Source organism: Rhinoderma darwinii, assembly GCF_050947455.1.
Source record: "Rhinoderma darwinii isolate aRhiDar2 chromosome 5 unlocalized genomic scaffold, aRhiDar2.hap1 SUPER_5_unloc_16, whole genome shotgun sequence".
NCBI lineage: Eukaryota > Metazoa > Chordata > Amphibia > Anura > Rhinodermatidae > Rhinoderma > Rhinoderma darwinii.
In genome coordinates, this window is record NW_027461772.1 from 71861 (window position 1) to 95200 (window position 23340).

Here is a 23340-nt window from a genome sequence, read left to right on the forward strand (position 1 = left end):
CCACAAGCACATCAGAGCAAAGGACTCACTGGAGTCTGTTCCAGGGCTTCATGCCGACACGTTGGAGACTGTTTGGACTAACGTGTCATCTGGCAGGTTGACCAACGGGCACAAGGACATTTCATGGATGGCCATCCAGGGAGGACTGCCTCTTAGGTCATTCATGCATGCCCGCAACCTGTGCAAGACCCGGTACTGCCCCAGGTGCCCCTTCACGGAGGAAACATCTTTGCACATTTTCTGGCAGTGCCCCTTTGCACAGGGTCTGTTGAAAGCCTTGGAACATGAACTCAAGGACTCAGTACCCAGGAACAGACTGTCGTACCGCTCGGTACTTTATGGACTATTTCCTGGGAATACCACGGATGGAGCAATCCAGGAAGCCTGGCGCCTTATGAACTGCTTTAAGGACGCTATATGGTTTGCCAGGAACCGTCTGATTTTGCGGAGAGAGAGTGTGTCCGTCCAGGACTGCCGCAGGCTGATCCACAGCCTGCTCAGAGACTATTCCACCTGGGACAGCCCGGACGTCGATGAGGAAGAGGACTGATACTCCCCTTCCCCCCACTCTCCCTTCTTGTGTGTTGTCTTTCAATAAAGCTTCGGGCCTGTGATTTCCCCCTTCCCTATCCCCTCCTACCCACTCCCCTATCCCATCACTTGTCTGTAATGCTTTGTTGTTTGGCTTTAGTGAATGCAAGAATGTTAGTGTAGCATGTGGTGTAATGTATAGCATAGGCTAGCCTGTACTGTGTATTATACTGTCATGTTATGTTTGACGACTGTTATTATTTATTATTTGCTGCTTCATGGCTTGCGCTGCGTCGCAGTAATGTTTGTATGATGACGATTGATTGTCAATAAAGCATTTTTCAATCAAAAAATCTGTTCTTATCAGTTTAATATCTGATACGTCCCCTATCTGGGGACCATATATTAAATGGATTTTTAGAACAGGGAGATGGAAATAGAGCTTGCTCTGTCCACTCCACGCATTGACCTGGTATTGCAGTATTTCCAGGACCGGTGCACCCTTCCCTTATGTGTTGACTAAAATCAGATTCCAAAAGTGCTATTTGTGTTTGCTATTGTTTTTGTCTTTCTGATGGGATCTCCCCTTTTAATCCCATTATTTCAACACCTGTTGGACAATGCATTTGTACAGTCATGTGTGATAATGAGCTCATTTATTAAATGCAATTAATTAATACATTGCCACCTCTTGTTGTGTGTGTGTGTGTGTGTGTGTGTGTCTTCTGTGTTTCTGTGTTTCCGGCATTTCACATTGGAACAGCTCATTCACCTTCCTTGTCTTCTCTCCGCCCTCCCTCCTAGGTAAGTTAAAGAGCTGCACCTGAGCCAGCCACTGATTGATGCAGCACCACAGTCAAATAGTGGAGTGGAGTGGAGTAGGGGAACAGCAAACAGCCATTAAAGCAGCCAGCCGCCTACCCGCCACAATGGACCTACCTGTGTACACTAGATGGATGTGATGGAATGTACTGTCGTCCCTACATTTCAAGAAGAAGTAAGAATTGCAGTTGCAACAAACCCTTGCTTGCCTACAAAGAGAGCAGCAATTTGGATTTGTTACTTTGTTACCTGGAAGAATAACAAACTGTGCAAGGATGGAGGTTGTAGGAGCAAGGAGAAGTTGTCTGTAAAGTTGGTGGATGCTTATTTTCCATTTTGCAGTCCCTTGTCTCCCTCTTGTGGCCTCCTGGAGGCAAATAAATGTGCAAAAAAAAGACAGCCTGGCGGCCGGCTGTTGCAGTGTTGCCCTCTCAGGCAACACTGAGTGACTGACTGAGCCTCACCGTCTTATATAAAGTTCAGACGGAACTTTGCACGTGTCATAGTGGAGCCCTCAGGATTCCAGAGCCAGCTTTCTGACATCATAATGGGGCCTCAGAGATAGATAAAAGCCTGGGCCCAGGCAGTGTTGGTCAGTGCTGCTCAGCAGGCAGCACTGGACTGGATTAAAGCTAATACAAGTTGTGAAGGAACAAGGGGTGGCTGTGGGCATGCACTTACTGCTGCTGCTGCTGCTGCCAGTATTTGCACGGCAGGAGGGCATTTGGGCGTTGCCAAGAAGGCGTTTTTATGTAGATTCCTCCTCTTTCAGCACTGCATTGTGGTGCAAGCAAAAGAAGCAAATCCTGTGTAGCTTCCTCTCCGGCCTTTATTCACCTCCCGCTTAGTAGCTGTAAATGTGTGTGAGCCTGCAGGGCCCCATGGAATTGCCTAGAAGTAGGCTGAATCGCTGCAAGGGGTGAACAGCAGTATTAGGCAGGCTCGGTCAACGCCAGGCCCATTCGGGTTATCGCTTCTCGGCCTTCTGGCTAAGCTCAAGTGGTTTAGCTAGGGGGACCTTGGGAGTACGCTCTTCCTTCGGCCTTGTGGCATCGGCAGCTTGCTGTCTTAAGCCACCTGCTGCTATAGGGGGAAGACTACGAACAAGACCGAAAAGGCGATCGATCATCATGGGTGTGATCATCCGTTATATTCCAGCCGGCGAAGCGCGGATTCGTTTTTCGTTTCGATTTGAAGTGGAGGAGAGCAAGGTGGATCGGTTCCAGTTACCTTACTTCGTGAGAGAAATCCTTTACAAGATCTTGTTGGTGAAGAAGGAGACCATCGTTTGCCTGAGGGATTCCAGGAAAGGAGCCTACATTTTGACCTTGGATTCTATTTCTGCCTGCCAAAATTTATTTGAGGTACTCAAGACCTGCAAAGAGAACCCGGAGCTCGATGGACTGACCGTAACCATCCTTTATTCTGGTGGGGATGTGCCTTTGGTGGTATGTATGTATAACCCTTTTGTGCCTGTGGAGGACATTGCTTTGTTTCTGAGAAAATACTGCAGTAGCATAAAATATTCGCATAAGGTCATGAACTCGGAAGATTTGTGGACTGGCAAACACAAGTTTTTTGTTAAATTGGCTGGAGATCCAGGTGGTGTTGGGGGACTGTGTCATCCACCATCAAACTTTTCCATTGGGCGTGACAAGGGATATCTCTTTTACCCAGAGATGCCTCTGTTTTGCAGGAAGTGCAAGAAATTTGGCCACACTGCAGATGGTTGTGAAAGTCCGGCTGTCTTTTGTGGTCGCTGTAATAAAGAAGGTCATCTGTCTAAGGACTGCAGCACAATGGTCTGCAATGTTTGTGGAGAAGAAGGTCATGCCTTTAAGGACTGCAGTATGCGTACATCCAGATCTTGGGCTGATCGAGTGGCTGGAAGGAGTGGCGCTGTCCAGGTTGGGCTCCCTGCTGCGGACCCAGGGGGGAGTAATCAACCTGAGCAGCCAAAACTACTTGCTGAGAAGCCAACAGTAAAAATCAAGACCGGGGTGGAGCTTGTGGGGCACTCTGCTGCTGCAGCTGAGGTGGGGAGGGCACTCCCTGCTGAGGCTGTAGCTGGTGGAAAGCCCAGATCAAGTGAGGAAGCCATGGAAGTCGCCTTAAGGGAAACAAAACGCAAGAAAGGCAAAAAAGACGGGGAGGAGCAACCCCTGGGAGTTAAAAGACCCTCAAAGATGAGTGCTGAAGAAATTGATACATGTCAGCTAATGTCAAGGCCTCTAATACCACTAATGTCAGCGTCTGATCCTTTCAATATTGAGGATTTTGTAAGTCCAGAGTCACTATTGGGCTTTATATCCGAAAGTTCGAGCTCCAGCTGATAAAATCATCTATTAGATGGCATCTTTAAAATATGCCTCACTTAATGTGAGAAGTTTGAAGAGCCCCACACGGAGGGCTGCTTTGTTTAAGTATTTGGAGTCTGTGGACTGTTCTATTTATTTTTTACAGGAATGTGCAATTGATCACAGCCCAAACTACAGTGATATCCGGAAGGACTGGACTATTGGGCCATCAGTCTGGTCTGGAGATAACATAAATAAAAATTCGGGTGTTGGGGTTTTATTTAGAGGTTCAGATATACAAATATTGTCATATTTTGAGATTGTTCCTGGGAGAGCTCTACAGGTGAATGTCAAGTATAATGGGTTAGAGATCAAGTTGATAAATGTGTATGCTTCACCTGAGAAACAAGAAAGGGCTGATTTGCTTAATGATATGCAAGTTTTTATCCCAGGGCCAACACCGATTCTAATGGCTGGTGATTTTAATTGTAATATGAGTGGTGAACAGCGTGAGAGTAGAAGTGTACATGTGAGAACGGATAAAACAGAGAAACAACTTAAAAATTTTACAATAGATTTTAATCTCTCTGATATGTGGAAGAGTTTACATCCCAATGACCCTGGATATACTTGGGAGAATAATGTCTGTAAATCTAGAATAGATTTTGTTTTAATATCAGATAGTGTTAAATTGAATAATATTTCTCTTTTATCTAATATATTCTCAGATCATAAATGTTTGTATGCACATGTCACTTTACCTGGCCTGGAGAAAGGAAGAGGAGTCTGGAAACTCAATACTACATTGCTGGAAGATATGCAAATTAAAAATGAGTTTATTCTTGTATATAAAAAATGGAGGTTGGGTCAGTCTAAATACGAGAGTATTCTGGCATGGTGGGAGGAGGTAAAGAAATGGATAAAACAGTTTTTTATTAGGAAAGGGATGCAAAAGGCCAGGGAAAAAAAACAGTGGTTTAAAGTATTGAACACAAAAATGCAGACGTATTACAGGTTAAAACAAGAGGGTCTAGAAATGGATGATGTTATTGCAATGACAAAAAGTGATATCAAGAATGCGATAAGTGCAAAAGGTAAGGAGGTGATTTTTAATGCAAAAGTGCAATGTTTAGAAAATGATGAGAAATGTTCAAGGTTTTTCTTTAAAAAAGTGGTGGAAAATAAAGGAATGATTGTCGAGATGGAAGGTAAGAAGACAAATGACGAGATTTTAGTAGAAGCGCAGAAGTTTTATCAGGATCTTTTTAATAAAAAAACAATTGACCATTCTTTTACTGAAGACCTTTTAAATGCTATGGATTTAAAACTCGAGAATTCTGATCAGGAAAGTCTATGTGAGAGTGTGAGTTTACCAGAACTGTTGAGTGTGTTTAAAAGTTTCTCTAAGGGGAAAACACCAGGCTCTGACGGATTACCCGTGGAGTTTTACTTATGCTTCTGGTCTATTTTAAAAGATGATCTTATAAGTGTTTTTAAAAACGCTCTTTCATGTAAAATTTTGCCTGCCTCCTGGCGTGATGGAGTAGTTACTCTGATTTTTAAGAAAGGTGATAGGACAAAATTGGAGAACTGGAGACCTATAACCTTATTAAATGTGGATTACAAAGTGTTAGCAAAGGTCTTAGTAAATAGGATGAAAAAAGTGATCTCCAAAGTAATTCACAGTGACCAAGTATGTGGAGTGCCAGGGAGGAAAGTAAGTGATCATCTTAATCTTATCAGAGACGTTCTATGGTATCAGAAACAATGCAAACAGAGAGTGGCGATTTTATCTTTAGATTTTCAAAAGGCCTATGATAGGGTCTCGCATGAATTTTTATTGATGGTCTTAAAAAGAATGTGCTTTCCTGATTTTATTATTGAAAGAATTGCGCTTTTATATAAAAATTGTGTTAGTCGTATTTTAGTAAATGGTTTTCTGTCTCAAGAAGTGTTTTTGCAATCGGGAGTTAAACAAGGATGCCCGCTTTCCCCGATACTTTTTATATGTACAATAGAGCCACTTTTAACCCTTTTAAGGAAAGATAAGATTATTAAAGGTGTGCCAATTCCTGGGAGTGGAGGACAAAGTGTCAAGACTATAGCCTATATGGACGATGTTAACATTTTTTGCACAAATGAATCATCCTTGAAACGTGCAATAAGGCAAACTGAATACTTTTGTGAGGGTTCTGCCTTTAGATTAAACAAAGAGAAATGTGATTGCTTTGCAATAGGGGAATGGTGCAATACGGAAGTACAAGTGCAATATAATAAGATCAAGATTTTAGGGATTATCTTTGATAGTGGAAATAATGGAGAAGAAAGTTGGTCTATAGTGAAAGAGAAAGTACAAAAGAAGATAAGTTTTTGGAAAATGAGAAAATTAACTATTGAGGGGAAGATACTTATTATGAAATCTCTGCTTTTACCTATAATGTTATATCTAAGCATTGTTTTCCCACCGAAAGAATGCACTTTAAAGTTTTTAAATAAGATTTGCTTTCATTTTATATGGAGTTCAAAAATGGATAAAATTAAAAGAGAGGTTATGTTTACGGCAAAGAAATTGGGAGGTAAAGATGTACCAAACATTAAGAGGTTTTTATATGTGAAATTCTTTTCTATGTGTTTTAATGGCCTACACGGTCATAGTTATTGGTCGTATTTTCTAAGATATGCTGCTGGTCATATTTTTAGGAAAAGAAAATGGATAACCTTGTCTTTAACATCCCCTGTTCTATATGTTCCCCCAATTCATTATGCTATTTTAGAAAGAATTATTCGTATGTATGATATTAGTGGTTTTGATGCAAATGTTTTAAGTAATACAAGAAAATTAAATTTGGAAGTTAGGAAGAACGAACAACTATCAATGGTTTTAAATTATTCTGTTGAAAAGACTCAAAAAATATGGAGAATGACCAATATGGCTTTCCTGTCAAATGAACTCAAGGACTTAGCATGGCAAATTGTACACCAATGTTTACCTACCCGGGATTTTCAACATAAGAGAAGGCTAGTTAGAACTGCAAAATGTACGAGAGCAGGATGCTTTAATGATGAGACAGTTCTACATTTATTTTGGAATTGTTTTTATGCTCAAAATGTTTGGCGTTATATTGGTTCTCTGTTGAAATTTGTATCTGATCTTAATGTTTTGAATCATGAAGTAATACTATATGGTGTTTTTAATGTCCCGACAAGTGAAAAGAGTCGAGTTCTATGGATTACTGTAAATTGTATAAAGATGGCATTGTGGAAAGTTAGAAACATCTTGCTTTTTAAACGTGATTCCATTACAGAGAAGGACTGTATTAAGTTGGCTCTTAGTGAGATGTACGTTTTTTATCTCCTGGACAAAAAAAGGTTGGGACTGAGGAAAGCAAAGAGCCTTTGGAATATTCATCTATGGAATATGTTTCTGCAAGATTAAGTTGCTTTTCTGATGTCAGGACTTTGATGTTCTTTGTTCTTATCTGTTGTTCATGTTTTGCAAAATTCTTCTGATATAATGTATTGTATTTTCTGAATAATTCAATAAAAAAGTAAAAAATCAAAAAAAAAAAATCTGTTCTTATCAGTCCTTGTAAGGATAGATAGCTCGGAGAACCACTGGGGGCTATAAACACTAGCTTAGCGATCCAAGAGCGTTCCAGACGAAGCCGGCGACGAACTGCGGAGAAGAACCACCGAAGACGAAGATCCAGAAGGGAGAAGCCGCCATCGGGGAAGAAGCTCCGGGAGATCGCTGCCGGGAAGAAGGAGAACTGCGACAGAGACCTTCGGAGAAGAGCCGCTGCTGAAGGGGATCTTTGAAGAAGCTCGGCCGCAGAAGAAGCTCGACGAGGAACCGCTGCGGAAGAAATTTCGTGGAAGAACCTCGGCCAGCAAGGAGAAGATTTGCATAGCTCCGCCCCCTTCGGGAAAGAGCTATCGAAGATCCTCCCCAAGCGACAGGAACAGCTGGAAGAAGCCATGGCCTCAACCAGCAACCCTGCCACCCAGAAGGAGAAGGCTGATGGACCAGGTGAGCCGGCCCAGGCCAGGACATCTCCTCCTGAAGCCTCCTCAAGCCAACAGGCCACCAGGAAGCCGAACCAGGCTGCTCCAACCCTGGAGCCCTGGATGAAGCAGACGGTGGCCCTGAAGCTCAAGGAGGTGGACGGGAGAGTGCCGGACATGACGGAAGAAGTGTTCTGCCAGAAGATGCTCCTGGATCAGGGCTTCGCTAAGCCGGAGACCATCAGTATCCAGGCCTTCATGACCGGGATGTTCTTCGTGACCTTTGCTTCGATCAACATCTGCAGAAGGTACTGGGAGATGGTGAAAGCGGCGAGGCCTGAATCCCCTTTCTCTCGCTTTGTGGGCAACTGCCCTGTCCAAAGAGAGGAAAGGCGGGTGACGGTCTCAATGCGGAACCCACACACCCCCGGCAAAGACATCACCACGCTCCTGAAGCGGTTCTGCACAGTGGTGAGGGAACCCACCCACATCCTGAACGGACTCGGCTTCTGGACTGGCAAGTGGTCGGTAATCGTCCGACTGAACAAGGATTCGAGCGCGGAAGACGGCCTCCAGCACCTGCCCCAGTCATTCTCGCTGGGCAACTCCTACGGCCTCATCTATTACCCGGACATGCCGCAGATCTGCAGGAGATGCAGCAAGAAGGGTCATTCGGTGAAGGACTGCAAGGAGGACGCCTGCAAGAACTGCCGGGTAACAGGACACGAGACCAAAGACTGCCCGAAACGGACAATGTGCAACCTCTGCGGACAAGCAGCCCACTCTTACAAGGACTGCCCGAAGAGGGATCGATCCTGGGCAACTGTAGCAGCGAAAGCTCCAGCCAGAGGGAACCCCGCCCCAGCCAGAGCTCCAGCGGCACAGAAGACCGGGAAAAAGAAGGATGGTAAGAAGACGACAGTCCCTCCCCCCCCTCTCCCGGCCCTCCCTCGCCCTACCCTTCCCACCCTCCCTCGCCCGGCCCTCCCCACCCCCCCGTCCCCAACCCCTGTCACCCCCACTGAGGCTCTCACCTTCTCCTACCCACCCATCTCAGTGGTCCTGTCACCTGCACCTCTCCCAACCCAGCCTCCCTTCTCCCCAGCTCCAGCAGCACTAACATCTTCCTCTCCAGCTGCTGGAGTCCTCTCCCTGGAGGATTTTCCCCCTCTTGTCTCCTCAGGTGCCATCCAGAGGAAGAGAAAGGTGAGGGACAGCCCAGCGGCTGAGTCCTCAAAGCGACAAGTCGTGGAAATCTGCGAAGATTCCCTTGCGCAGCAGGAGGAAATGGAGCAGATGGTGGAGGAACTCGTGTCTGAACCTGAGGTCATCGACTTCACAACAGACATCCAGGTGGCTACAATCCTGGAACAATTTTTGTCAGAGGGCCTGCTGGATCTTTCGGACCCGCCAGGCGAGGAGGATCCGCCCGACCGGACTGGTAACTAAGGTGTATCGTTTGCACTAACCTTCTTTATTCTCCCCCATGGCTGCTAAACTTAACATCTTTAGCCTCAATGTGAGGAGTGTTAGAGATAGGACTAGATGTCAGATGGTGCTAACTTTTCTTTCCAAGCAGTTGAGTGATGTATTTATGCTGCAGGAATGTACTCTCCCCTCTTCCAGGTCATACCATCATCTGGCCAGGCAGTGGACCCATGGCCCGTCCTACTGGTCTGGTGGGGGCGACTGTAAGTCTGCAGGGGTTGCCATCCTGATTAGGGGAGGCGTATTTACTGTTGACTCTGTCCAGGAGCTCGCCTGCGGCCGCTTGTTGGTCGTAGACGGTTCCTGGGCAGGAGAGCCGATTAGGCTCATCAACGTGTACGCCCCCCCTATGAAGGCTGAGCGCCTGGAACTATTCCAGACCCTGCGGACCCAGCTCGCCACTACTAGGGCAGTGGTGATGGCCGGGGACTTCAACTGCCCCATCGAAGAGGATGGACGAAGTTCCGGCACTTCAATCAAGCTGGATGTCAGTTCCAAACTGCTTATCGAGATGGTAACCGAAGCATCCTTGCAGGACGTTGTGGGCTCCATGGGGATCGGCTCTGTGAACTATTCATGGAGCCGACCCGATGGCTCACTTCGTTCTCGGATTGACTTTGTGTTCACCTCCCGGGCAGTCAAGCAGCATGGGCACTCCATGGTCCCCTGCTTCTTCTCTGACCACAGGGCCATTCTCTTCCAGGGTGCCATCGGCCACGGTTTTCCTCCCGGCCCTGGCTCCTGGAAGCTGAATTGTGCCCTGCTGGAAAGAGAGGAGGTACTGGCGGAACTTAGAGACGCCTATATTGTTTGGAGGAATGATAAAGTTTTCTTTGACAAAACCTGTGACTGGTGGGAATATGTTAAAGTTGAATTTCGTTGTTTCTTTCAGGCAAAAAGTCGCCAACAGGCGTGTGAGAGGAAGAGAGACTTCAGAGAGATGCAGCGTCAGCTGCGATCCCTGCAAGACCTCCTTCAATGCGGCTGGGACGTCAGGAAGGAGCTGGAGGAAGCCAAAAAGGGCCTGAAAGGGCACTTTGAGGAGGAATCCAAGCGAATTGTCTTTCGTTCCAAGGTGGAGAACCTGGAGAAGGGTGAGAAATGTAACTCGTTCTTTTTCAGGAAACTCCATGCCGGCCACACGCCCCTGAAGGAACTTCGAGATGAGACCGGAAACATGCATTCTGGGAAGAAGGAGGTGATGGGAGTCGTCACAGACTACTACCAAAGCCTCTACTCCCGGAAAACCACTGACCCCGAAGCCGCCGATAAATTCCTGTCAGGTATCACTAATCATCTTGATCCTGCAGGTACGGAGGCTATGGATGTACCCCTGACGGTGGAGGAACTGCTCTCTGCCGCTAAATCCTTCAGACCCGGCAGGACCCCGGGCAGTGATGGTCTCCCAGCAGAGCTCTATGTAGCGCTGGGGGACTTGATCTGTCCGGACCTGCTGGAGCTCTATGAGGAGATGGTGGTGGAGGGTAGAATGCCACCGTCCTTGAGAGAAGGCATGATCACGATCTTGTATAAGCGGAAGGGAGAGAGATGTGACCTGAAAAACTGGCGTCCCATCTCTCTCCTGAACGTGGACTACAAGATCCTCGCCAAAGTATTGGCCAACAGACTGAAGGTTGTCATCGGACAGATCATCGGATCGGACCAAACCTGCGGCATTCCTGGCCGTAGGGTGGCCGACAGTCTTGCCCTGGTGAGGGACACGGTGCATTACATGCAAAGCCGCCGTACACACGCGGCCCTGGTCAGTCTGGATCAGGAGAAGGCTTTTGACCGGGTCTCTCACGAATTCATGGGTAAGGCTCTGCGTAGGCTGCGGCTGGGCAGGTTGTTCTGTTTGTATGTTAACCTGATGTATTGCGACATTTACAGCTCGGTGCTGGTGAACGGCTGGAAGACTGACCCCTTTCCTGTATCGTCGGGGGTTAGACAAGGCTGTCCTCTTTCACCTCTCCTTTTTGTTTGTGTTATAGAGCTCTTCGCAGAGGCTATCCGGCAGAATGGAGAGATCAGAGGGATCACCGCACCAGGTCCAGGACACTTCGAGGTCAAATGCTCGCTGTACATGGACGACGTGACCGTCTTCTGCGCTGACCAGAGTTCGGTGACTGCACTCGTCCAGACCTGCGAGGAGTTCGGACGCGCTTCAGGGGCAAAAGTCAACTGCGGGAAGTCGGAAGCCATGCTCTTCGGAAAGTGGTACCTGCCTTCTCCTGCCTCCTTCCCGTTTACTATCAAGCCGGACTTCATCAAAATTCTGGGAGTCTGGTTCGGTAAGGAAGGTGCAGCCCTAAAGTCGTGGGAAGAACGCTTGGCCAAAGTCAACCAAAGGATCGGACTGTGGAGCCTCAGACAACTCACTATTGAGGGCAAAGCAATGGTCCTGCGTAACGAAGTCTTGCCTGTGCTACAATACACTGCACAGGCATGGCCCCCTCTTGCAACGGTCTCGAGGGCCATTACCAGGACTGTGTTTCGCTTCATCTGGGGCTCGAAAATGGACAGAGTAAAGCGGACTGTTATGTACAAGGAGCCCCGCAAAGGTGGGAAGGGTATACCCGACATTCCCACTCTGCTGCGGATCGCTTTTGCATGTGACTGTGTTCGTAGGACTCTGAGGACAGCAAACGGCTCTGCGGGCAAGGCCATGTCCCGCTACTTCCTCCTTCCCCTCTGGCGAGGTTTTGGCTGGGACAAGTGGGACAGCTCCTTCCCTTACAACTGGCACGCTCCCTGGTTCTACGGAGATGTTGTCCGGTTTGTGAGGGAGCATCAACTGGAGGGTCTTAAGCCCGACTTGTGGAAACCTAAGACGATCCACAAGCACATCAGAGCAAAGGACTCACTGGAGTTTGTTCCAGGGCTTCATGCCGACACGTTGGAGACTGTTTGGACTAACGTGTCATCTGGCAGGTTGACCAATGGGCACAAGGACATTTCATGGATGGCCATCCAGGGAGGACTGCCTCTTAGGTCATTCATGCATGCCCGCAACCTGTGCAAGACCCGGTACTGCCCCAGGTGCCCCTTCACGGAGGAAACATCTTTGCACATTTTCTGGCAGTGCCCCTTTGCACAGGGTCTGTTGAAAGCCTTGGAACATGAACTCAAGGACTCAGTACCCAGGAACAGACTGTCGTACCGCTCGGTACTTTATGGACTATTTCCTGGGAATACCACGGATGGAGCAATCCAGGAAGCCTGGCGCCTTATGAACTGCTTTAAGGACGCTATATGGTTTGCCAGGAACCGTCTGATTTTGCGGAGAGAGAGTGTGTCCGTCCAGGACTGCCGCAGGCTGATCCACAGCCTGCTCAGAGACTATTCCACCTGGGACAGCCCGGACGTCGATGAGGAAGAGGACTGATACTCCCCTTCCCCCCACTCTCCCTTCTTGTGTGTTGTCTTTCAATAAAGCTTCGGGCCTGTGATTTCCCCCTTCCCTATCCCCTCCTACCCACTCCCATTTCCCATCACTTGTCTGTAATGCTTTGTTGTTTGGCTTTAGTGAATGCAAGAATGTTAGTGTAGCATGTGGTGTAATGTATAGCATAGGCCAGCCTGTACTGTGTATTATACTGTCATGTTATGTTTGACGACTGTTATTATTTATTATTTGCTGCTTCATGGCTTGCGCTGCGTCGCAGTAATGTTTGTATGATGACGATTGATTGTCAATAAAGCATTTTTCAATCAAAAAATCTGTTCTTATCAGTTTAATATCTGATACGTCCCCTATCTGGGGACCATATATTAAATGGATTTTTAGAACAGGGAGATGGAAATAGAGCTTGCTCTGTCCACTCCACGCATTGACCTGGTATTGCAGTATTTCCAGGACCGGTGCACCCTTCCCTTATGTGTTGACTAAAATCAGATTCCAAAAGTGCTATTTGTGTTTGCTATTGTTTTTGTCTTTCTGATGGGATCTCCCCTTTTAATCCCATTATTTCAACACCTGTTGGACAATGCATTTGTACAGTCATGTGTGATAATGAGCTCATTTATTAAATGCAATTAATTAATACATTGCCACCTCTTGTTGTGTGTGTGTGTGTGTGTGTGTGTGTCTTCTGTGTTTCTGTGTTTCCGGCATTTCACATTGGAACAGCTCATTCACCTTCCTTGTCTTCTCTCCGCCCTCCCTCCTAGGTAAGTTAAAGAGCTGCACCTGAGCCAGCCACTGATTGATGCAGCACCACAGTCAAATAGTGGAGTGGAGTGGAGTAGGGGAACAGCAAACAGCCATTAAAGCAGCCAGCCGCCTACCCGCCACAATGGACCTACCTGTGTACACTAGATGGATGTGATGGAATGTACTGTCGTCCCTACATTTCAAGAAGAAGTAAGAATTGCAGTTGCAACAAACCCTTGCTTGCCTACAAAGAGAGCAGCAATTTGGATTTGTTACTTTGTTACCTGGAAGAATAACAAACTGTGCAAGGATGGAGGTTGTAGGAGCAAGGAGAAGTTGTCTGTAAAGTTGGTGGATGCTTATTTTCCATTTTGCAGTCCCTTGTCTCCCTCTTGTGGCCTCCTGGAGGCAAATAAATGTGCAAAAAAAAGACAGCCTGGCGGCCGGCTGTTGCAGTGTTGCCCTCTCAGGCAACACTGAGTGACTGACTGAGCCTCACCGTCTTATATAAAGTTCAGACGGAACTTTGCACGTGTCATAGTGGAGCCCTCAGGATTCCAGAGCCAGCTTTCTGACATCATAATGGGGCCTCAGAGATAGATAAAAGCCTGGGCCCAGGCAGTGTTGGTCAGTGCTGCTCAGCAGGCAGCACTGGACTGGATTAAAGCTAATACAAGTTGTGAAGGAACAAGGGGTGGCTGTGGGCATGCACTTACTGCTGCTGCTGCTGCTGCCAGTATTTGCACGGCAGGAGGGCATTTGGGCGTTGCCAAGAAGGCGTTTTTATGTAGATTCCTCCTCTTTCAGCACTGCATTGTGGTGCAAGCAAAAGAAGCAAATCCTGTGTAGCTTCCTCTCCGGCCTTTATTCACCTCCCGCTTAGTAGCTGTAAATGTGTGTGAGCCTGCAGGGCCCCATGGAATTGCCTAGAAGTAGGCTGAATCGCTGCAAGGGGTGAACAGCAGTATTAGGCAGGCTCGGTCAACGCCAGGCCCATTCGGGTTATCGCTTCTCGGCCTTTTGGCTCAGATCTCGTGTCTGACTGAAAGGTCTTTCCAAAGCTTGTCGAGCTCTTGGCCATAGGGCATCGGTGGTTCGCCATCTTAAGCCCTATGCTGCTATAAGGAGAGGACCTGCGAGGAGAATTCGAGGAGAAGGCGATCCCCACAAAGCGAGGATGGAGGCTACTATGCGTTTTTCAAGATCCGATGAACTGAAGATAAAGGATTCCTTCAAGATCGAGGTTGGAGATGATGCCAGAGACAAGTTCCAGCTGGGTTTCTTCGTGAGGCGAGTTTTGCTGGAGATCCTTGGGATAAAGAGAGAAGACATCCTAGCTCTCCAAGATGCTCCAGGTCGCTATACCCTTACCCTGGTATCGGAAGCTGCTTGTCAAAGCTTGTACAGGACCATCAGGTTGAAGTTGGGTGAGGAAGACCTTAAAGGTCTAGTCTTTGTTATTCTGTTTACCACTGAAGAAAAGCCTCTGGTGGTTCATATGAGTAATCCCCATGTGCTCCTGGATGACATCAGCTTCTTTCTTCAGAGACATTGCGCCTCAGTGCGCTTTTCCCACAAAGTCCTGAACTCTGAGAAGCTGTGGACAGGAAAATATAAGTTTTTTGTCAAGCTGAAGGAAGACTCAGAAGGAATTGGGGGATACCATCACCCCCCTTCAGGATTCTTAATTGGCAGAGACAGAGGACGTCTGTTTTATCCTAACATGCCTTTGTTTTGCCGGAAATGTATGGACTTTGGGCATACGTATGAGAACTGCCCAGAAGAGGTGGCAGTTTGTAAAAAGTGTTACCAGAAGGGCCACGCAACTTTCAGTTGTCCAAATGTGATGGTCTGCAACATTTGCCGTGTACCAGGGCATGCCTTTCGGGACTGCCCTTTGAAGAAAACTGGCTCTTATGCAGATGCGGTCAGAGGGCAGCCAGGGGCTGCTGGGACATCTTCAGCGCAGAGGCCAGCGGCGAAACCTCCGCAAGGAGAAGGCTTACCTGACGTGGGTGCTCCGGCTGTCTGGTCGGATTGCCCTGATGGATTGGAGAATGCTGATCCTGTGAGACCTGAGGCTAAAGCAGGGGAGAGATCGTCTGTGGCAGCCAAAGGTCTTGGTTCAAAAAACTCTGAAGATCTAGAGAAGGCTAAGATCATGAGACAGGTGAAACCCGAAGCCAAAGTGGGGGAGAGATCTTCTACAGAGGCCAAGGGTCACAGTCTGGAAGAAGCCATGGATCTAGAAGTGCAGAGGAAAAGAAAACCTGAGGAAGAGGGATCAAGTGTTGGCTCTAAAAGGTCCAGCACGCCTCAATATAAGCCCCTAGTGACACCAGCTAAACTGACACCTCCGGCAAAGCAACCTCCAGCAAAACCGCCTCCGGCAAAACCCCCACCATCCGATCCTGCCAATATTGAATTTTCGGATTCAGAAGACGTGTCTAGCCCCTGCACCCCAGTGGGCTTCATGTCAGATTCGGATAGTAGTGCCCACTAATCCGAATGATCTATGGCAAACAGCATTAAAATTTCCTCACTCAATGTGAGGAGTCTAAAGGGTCCGACAAGGCGGGCCGCTTTATTTTCGTATTTATCTACAGTGGACTCAGACATTTTTTTCGTACAGGAATGCGGAATAGATTTTGACATGAACTATGCAACTCTAAGACAAGATTGGACTTTGGGCAATTCCATATGGTCTGGAGATAATGAAACCAGATCAACCGGTGTTGGAATATTGTTTAAGTCTAAGGAGTTCAAAGTCAATGCATTCAAGGAAGTTATGCCCGGAAGAGCTCTGTTTGCTAATATAACCCATCATGGGGTGGACTTAAGACTTCTCTGTGTTTATGCCTCGCCTGTAAAAGAAGAAAGGTCGCAGTTGTTGGAGGATATACAATGCTACTTACCTGGTTCATCCCCGCTAATAATAGCTGGCGACTTTAATTGTATCTTATCCGGTGAGAAGAGAGAAGGTAGCACTGGAGAGCCAAAAAAAGACAAAACAGAGAAACAGTTAAAGGACCTGCTCATAGACTTTAAACTAAAGGACACCTGGAGAGACCTGCAAAAATCTGACCCGGGTTACACCTGGGAAAATGCTGTTACGAAGTCCAGAATTGACTTTACTTTTGTTACAGAGCAAATTATTCCAAAATCATCTTTGTTAATTTCCAATATTTTTTCAGACCACAAAATGATTCAGACACAATTAGAAGTCCCCAGACTTGTCAAAGGCAGAGGAGTCTGGAGACTCAATACAACGCTACTTCAAGAAACTGCAATAAAGACAGATTTTTTAAACCATTATAACCATTTAAAAAGTAAACAGAAAAATTACGCTTCCATGCTAGAGTGGTGGGAATACGCCAAAAATAAAATCAAAGAATTCTTTGTCAAAAAAAGCATTGCGAGAGCAAGAGAGAAGACGAAGTGGCACAACACACTCAACACCAAGCTACAAACGTACTACAAACTTAGAAGTGCTGGTATAGACATGGAAGACTTAATTATAAATGTAAAGGAACAAATCGCAAAAGAAATTGAGAACAAAGGGAAAGAAATCATCTTCAGCTCAAAAATTGAAATTCTTGAGAAAAATGAAAAATGCTCTAGATATTTCTTCAAAAAAAACGTCAGCACCAAAGAGATGATTAAGGAGCTGGAAGGCGAAACAACAGCAGACGGCATGCTTGCCAAAGCTCAAAGCTTTTATCAAGAACTTTTTAACGACAAACCTATAGACTTGTCTTTTACTGAGGATGCTATTAACACTCTAGATTGCACGTTATCCAAAACCGACCAAGAACTGTTATGTAAGGACATTACTTCTGAAGAACTTCATGCTGCTGTCAAAAGCTTTTTATTTGGGAAAACCCCGGGATCTGACGGTCTTCCCGTAGAATTTTATAGGGAATTTTGGGACATTTTAAGTGTGGACTTTTATCTTGTTATTAAGGAAGCCTTTAAAAGTGATCTGCTACCACTATCCTGGAGAAGTGGACTCGTATCTCTAATTCATAAAAAAGGAGAAAAATCTCGGTTAGAAAACTGGAGACCAATTACGCTTCTCAACGTGGATTACAAAATTATGTCCAAAATTTTAGTTAACCGTTTTAAAGGGGTTTTAAGCCAAGTTATAAATATGGACCAAGTTTGTGCAGTACCAGGGAGAAGTGTGACAGAACATCTAAACACCATCAGAGATGTAATTTGGTACCAGCAAGATAGACAGCAGAATTTAGCCATCTTGTCATTAGATTTTCAGAAGGCATTTGATCGTGTGTCTCATAGGTTTTTATGGTTAGTTTTAAAAAAGATGTGTTTTCCAGATGCTTTTATACGACAAATTGCGCTTTTATACAAAAACTCTTTTAGCAGAATATTAGTCAACGGCTCGCTAACAGACGAAGTTAAACTGCACTCAGGAGTTAAACAGGGGTGCCCCCTGTCGCCCATACTATTTATATGTGCCATTGAACCGCTTCTGTCAATGATCAGAAAAGACAAGGTTGTCAGAGGTGTTCCCCTACCCGGAGGTGGTGGGAACGAAGTTAAAGTCATGGGCTATATGGACGATATCTCTATCTTCTGTTCATCACAGGTTGCCCTTAGACGAGCGATAAGAATTACAGAATTTTTTTGCCTAGCCTCTGCTTTTAAACTTAATATTGACAAAAGTAGTTGTTTTACGATTGGAGATTGGACTGATTTTTTTATGCCAAGCTTAAAAATGCAAACCGACCAAATTAAAGTTTTAGGCGTAATCTTCGATCAACAAAATAATGGTGCGCAAAGCTGGGAAGACGTAAAAAACAAGTTACAAAAGAAAATAGATTTATGGATGTTGAGAAAACTTACCTTGAGTGGCAAAATTCTTGTCATAAAAGCCATTCTGCTTCCGATTATGCTGTACTTGAGTTTTGTGTTTCCACCGAATGAGTTAACTGTTAAAAGACTTCAAAGAATGCTATTCCAATTCGTATGGAGTTCGAAATTCGAAAAGCTAAATAGACAGACAATGTTTAAATCACTTAGTAAAGGTGGTAAAGATGTGCCAAATGTAAAACTTTTTCTATATTCTAAGTTTTTTAGCCTCTGTTTTAAAAGTGTGTCTTTATGTAATAATTGGTCCTATTTTTTACGATATGCTGCAGGACATATTTTTAGGCGACGCAAGTGGATTTCTATGTCATTATCTAGTCCAGTTTTAATATTTCCACCCAAGCAATATATTATTTTAGAAAAGGTAATAAAACAACATAACCTTGAGTCCTTTGAGGTGGAGACTTTGAAAAATCCGAGGAAATTGTCCCTAGAAATAAAGAAAAAAGATACAATGACACCCATTTCTAACTTTTCTTTCAACAGAAGCGCTGCTATATGGGAAAAAGTTAATGCACCCTACCTTACAAACAGCCACAAAGACATTGCCTGGATGATGGTTCATGACTGTCTGCCCACCAGATTTTTCCAGCACAGAAGGGGATTGAGCAATTTCAGTGTCTGCCCTAGACAACAATGCTGCTATGATGAGACGACCTTGCACATATTCTGGAATTGTCATTTTGCACAGACTGTTTGGAAAGAATGTGGAGAACTTTTAAAATTCTTAACTGGTCTTAGCTTTTTAAACTTTGAAGTGATTTTTTATGGTATTCATGAGACACTGCCAAAAGAAAAAGAAAGAGTTTTATGGTGCACTATAAACTGCATAAAAAACGCACTATGGAAAACCAGAAATATTTTATTGTTCAAGAGAGATTATATTAGCGAAAAAGAGTGTATAAAATTAGCAATCAGTGAACTGTATTTATATTACCTGCTAGACAAGAAACGTTTAGGGAAAAGAAGAGCACAGAGCACATGGCACTTTAGTTGTTGGAAGATGTTATACTAGACCTTGTTCTTAAGAAATTAGTTTAATTAGACTTAGTTAAATTCAAAAGAAAAAATCTGTTCTTATCAGTTTAATATCTGATACGTCCCCTATCTGGGGACCATATATTAAATGGATTTTTAGAACAGGGAGATGGAAATAGAGCTTGCTCTGTCCACTCCACGCATTGACCTGGTATTGCAGTATTTCCAGGACCGGTGCACCCTTCCCTTATGTGTTGACTAAAATCAGATTCCAAAAGTGCTATTTGTGTTTGCTATTGTTTTTGTCTTTCTGATGGGATCTCCCCTTTTAATCCCATTATTTCAACACCTGTTGGACAATGCATTTGTACAGTCATGTGTGATAATGAGCTCATTTATTAAATGCAATTAATTAATACATTGCCACCTCTTGTTGTGTGTGTGTGTGTGTGTGTGTGTCTTCTGTGTTTCTGTGTTTCCGGCATTTCACATTGGAACAGCTCATTCACCTTCCTTGTCTTCTCTCCGCCCTCCCTCCTAGGTAAGTTAAAGAGCTGCACCTGAGCCAGCCACTGATTGATGCAGCACCACAGTCAAATAGTGGAGTGGAGTGGAGTAGGGGAACAGCAAACAGCCATTAAAGCAGCCAGCCGCCTACCCGCCACAATGGACCTACCTGTGTACACTAGATGGATGTGATGGAATGTACTGTCGTCCCTACATTTCAAGAAGAAGTAAGAATTGCAGTTGCAACAAACCCTTGCTTGCCTACAAAGAGAGCAGCAATTTGGATTTGTTACTTTGTTACCTGGAAGAATAACAAACTGTGCAAGGATGGAGGTTGTAGGAGCAAGGAGAAGTTGTCTGTAAAGTTGGTGGATGCTTATTTTCCATTTTGCAGTCCCTTGTCTCCCTCTTGTGGCCTCCTGGAGGCAAATAAATGTGCAAAAAAAAGACAGCCTGGCGGCCGGCTGTTGCAGTGTTGCCCTCTCAGGCAACACTGAGTGACTGACTGAGCCTCACCGTCTTATATAAAGTTCAGACGGAACTTTGCACGTGTCATAGTGGAGCCCTCAGGATTCCAGAGCCAGCTTTCTGACATCATAATGGGGCCTCAGAGATAGATAAAAGCCTGGGCCCAGGCAGTGTTGGTCAGTGCTGCTCAGCAGGCAGCACTGGACTGGATTAAAGCTAATACAAGTTGTGAAGGAACAAGGGGTGGCTGTGGGCATGCACTTACTGCTGCTGCTGCTGCTGCCAGTATTTGCACGGCAGGAGGGCATTTGGGCGTTGCCAAGAAGGCGTTTTTATGTAGATTCCTCCTCTTTCAGCACTGCATTGTGGTGCAAGCAAAAGAAGCAAATCCTGTGTAGCTTCCTCTCCGGCCTTTATTCACCTCCCGCTTAGTAGCTGTAAATGTGTGTGAGCCTGCAGGGCCCCATGGAATTGCCTAGAAGTAGGCTGAATCGCTGCAAGGGGTGAACAGCAGTATTAGGCAGGCTCGGTCAACGCCAGGCCCATTCGGGTTATCGCTTCTCGGCCTTTTGGCTAAGATCAAGTGTAGTACTTTAGGGTATTGCCTTGTTTCTTGGTCAGGAGGTGCCCTGGTACCCTTTTCCTTGGCCTGGGGGGATCGTCTCTTTCACAAGAGACTTCACCCCTCTGCTGCTATTGGGGAGGAGGATTAGTCCAGGGCAACGAGGAGCGATCACCCACCTGACACCTCGGTGTTGAAGGTCTATCCTGAAAACCATCAGAATGGAGGCCATACCGGAATATATGAGGACCAGGAATGCTGTTCGTTTTACGGTGACGGAACTGGAAAGGACCAAGAAAGACCTGCGTTTCCTGAGCGAAGATTTGTTGCTGGGACTGTTTCGGCTGAGCAAGGAGGACATACTGGCGGTAATGGACTACCCACAGAGAGGTGTCTATGACGTCACGTTCATCAATGAAGAAACGTATTTGAAGTTTTCGGTAAACTTGTTGAAGTCACGTGAAGATCCAAAGTTGGAAGGTGTGGTGTTGGTACCACACTTTTCTGTGTGGCAGCGTCTTGTGACCGTCAAGATGTACTCGCCATATGTTGAAGAGGAGGATATTAGTATATTCCTAGGGAAGTATTGCGAGAAAGTTGTGGAGAAAGGCAAAGTTCTGAATGAATTTGGCTTCTGGACCGGAAAATGGAGATTTTTTTGTTCAATGAAACTGGACAGAACTTCAGGAAAAATGGTAACCCCACCAGCTCGCTTTAAAATTGGAAACACGACTGGAGATTTGTTCTTTTCTGGAATGGACATTTTTTGCAGGAACTGTAAGAAATATGGGCACAATACAGCAGAATGTCAAAAGATTGTGTGTACAAAATGTTTGCATGAAGGCCACGACTATCAAGACTGCAAAGAGGAAAAGATTTGTAACATGTGTGGAGAGGGTGGGCATGTCTTCAGGATATGTCCAAAGAGACATAGAAGAGGAGTGCAACAAGAGAGTGGAGCAAGCAGGGAGAAAAGTAAACCGAATATTGAAGAGGTTTCTTCAGTAACGGAAAAAGTGGAGAATAGTGGAGGAGGAGGTATTAAAGATACTGATGTGGGCAAAGGTAAAATTGCTGAAAAAAGGAAAATTGGGAAAGCTAAAATATCTAAAGAAGAAAGTGAAGAAAGAGAGGATATAATAAGAGAGTCGATTAATTTACGGAAGAAGGCGGATGTAGAGGTTTTGCGTGGAATAATAGAGACGCATTTGACAAAACAATTTTTCCGTTTTATGGAAACATATAAAATACCACCTTGGTTGGTGGAAGAGGTCAAGAATGAATGGGATGGTAAACCCCTGAAGCAGGAACTATTGGAGATGCTTGCTGTTTGCGCGGTTAGAAAAGGCTTGGTGACATGATTTAAATGTTTCTGATGTCAGGACTTTGATGTTCTTTGTTCTTATCTGTTGTTCATGTTTTGCAAAATTCTTCTGATATAATGTATTGTATTTTCTGAATAATTCAATAAAAAAGTAAAAAATCAAAAAAAAAAAAAAAAAAAAAAAAAAAAAAAAATCTGTTCTTATCAGTTTAATATCTGATACGTCCCCTATCTGGGGACCATATATTAAATGGATTTTTAGAACAGGGAGATGGAAATAGAGCTTGCTCTGTCCACTCCACGCATTGACCTGGTATTGCAGTATTTCCAGGACCGGTGCACCCTTCCCTTATGTGTTGACTAAAATCAGATTCCAAAAGTGCTATTTGTGTTTGCTATTGTTTTTGTCTTTCTGATGGGATCTCCCCTTTTAATCCCATTATTTCAACACCTGTTGGACAATGCATTTGTACAGTCATGTGTGATAATGAGCTCATTTATTAAATGCAATTAATTAATACATTGCCACCTCTTGTTGTGTGTGTGTGTGTGTGTGTGTGTCTTCTGTGTTTCTGTGTTTCCGGCATTTCACATTGGAACAGCTCATTCACCTTCCTTGTCTTCTCTCCGCCCTCCCTCCTAGGTAAGTTAAAGAGCTGCACCTGAGCCAGCCACTGATTGATGCAGCACCACAGTCAAATAGTGGAGTGGAGTGGAGTAGGGGAACAGCAAACAGCCATTAAAGCAGCCAGCCGCCTACCCGCCACAATGGACCTACCTGTGTACACTAGATGGATGTGATGGAATGTACTGTCGTCCCTACATTTCAAGAAGAAGTAAGAATTGCAGTTGCAACAAACCCTTGCTTGCCTACAAAGAGAGCAGCAATTTGGATTTGTTACTTTGTTACCTGGAAGAATAACAAACTGTGCAAGGATGGAGGTTGTAGGAGCAAGGAGAAGTTGTCTGTAAAGTTGGTGGATGCTTATTTTCCATTTTGCAGTCCCTTGTCTCCCTCTTGTGGCCTCCTGGAGGCAAATAAATGTGCAAAAAAAAGACAGCCTGGCGGCCGGCTGTTGCAGTGTTGCCCTCTCAGGCAACACTGAGTGACTGACTGAGCCTCACCGTCTTATATAAAGTTCAGACGGAACTTTGCACGTGTCATAGTGGAGCCCTCAGGATTCCAGAGCCAGCTTTCTGACATCATAATGGGGCCTCAGAGATAGATAAAAGCCTGGGCCCAGGCAGTGTTGGTCAGTGCTGCTCAGCAGGCAGCACTGGACTGGATTAAAGCTAATACAAGTTGTGAAGGAAC

At 45.3% G+C, this 23340-nt stretch overlaps 2 non-coding genes and 3 pseudogenes across 2 annotated transcripts; all 5 read left to right on the top strand.

Moving 5' to 3' along the window:
* Nucleotides 1-862: 862 nt before the first annotated feature.
* On the top strand, nt 863-1037 carry LOC142685930 (U2 spliceosomal RNA; annotated as a pseudogene).
* An 11803-nt stretch (nt 1038-12840) lies between these two features.
* LOC142685931 (U2 spliceosomal RNA) lies at nt 12841-13015 on the top strand (annotated as a pseudogene).
* Nucleotides 13016-19223: 6208 nt separating this feature from the next.
* LOC142685927 (U2 spliceosomal RNA) lies at nt 19224-19409 on the top strand. The gene has a single exon (XR_012855355.1). It is a non-coding gene; the product is annotated as a U2 spliceosomal RNA (small nuclear RNA).
* A 1283-nt stretch (nt 19410-20692) lies between these two features.
* Nucleotides 20693-20834, top strand: LOC142685985 (U2 spliceosomal RNA; annotated as a pseudogene).
* Nucleotides 20835-22181: 1347 nt separating this feature from the next.
* On the top strand, nt 22182-22372 carry LOC142685980 (U2 spliceosomal RNA). The gene has a single exon (XR_012855386.1). It is a non-coding gene; the product is annotated as a U2 spliceosomal RNA (small nuclear RNA).
* The last annotated feature ends 968 nt before the right edge of the window (nt 22373-23340 follow it).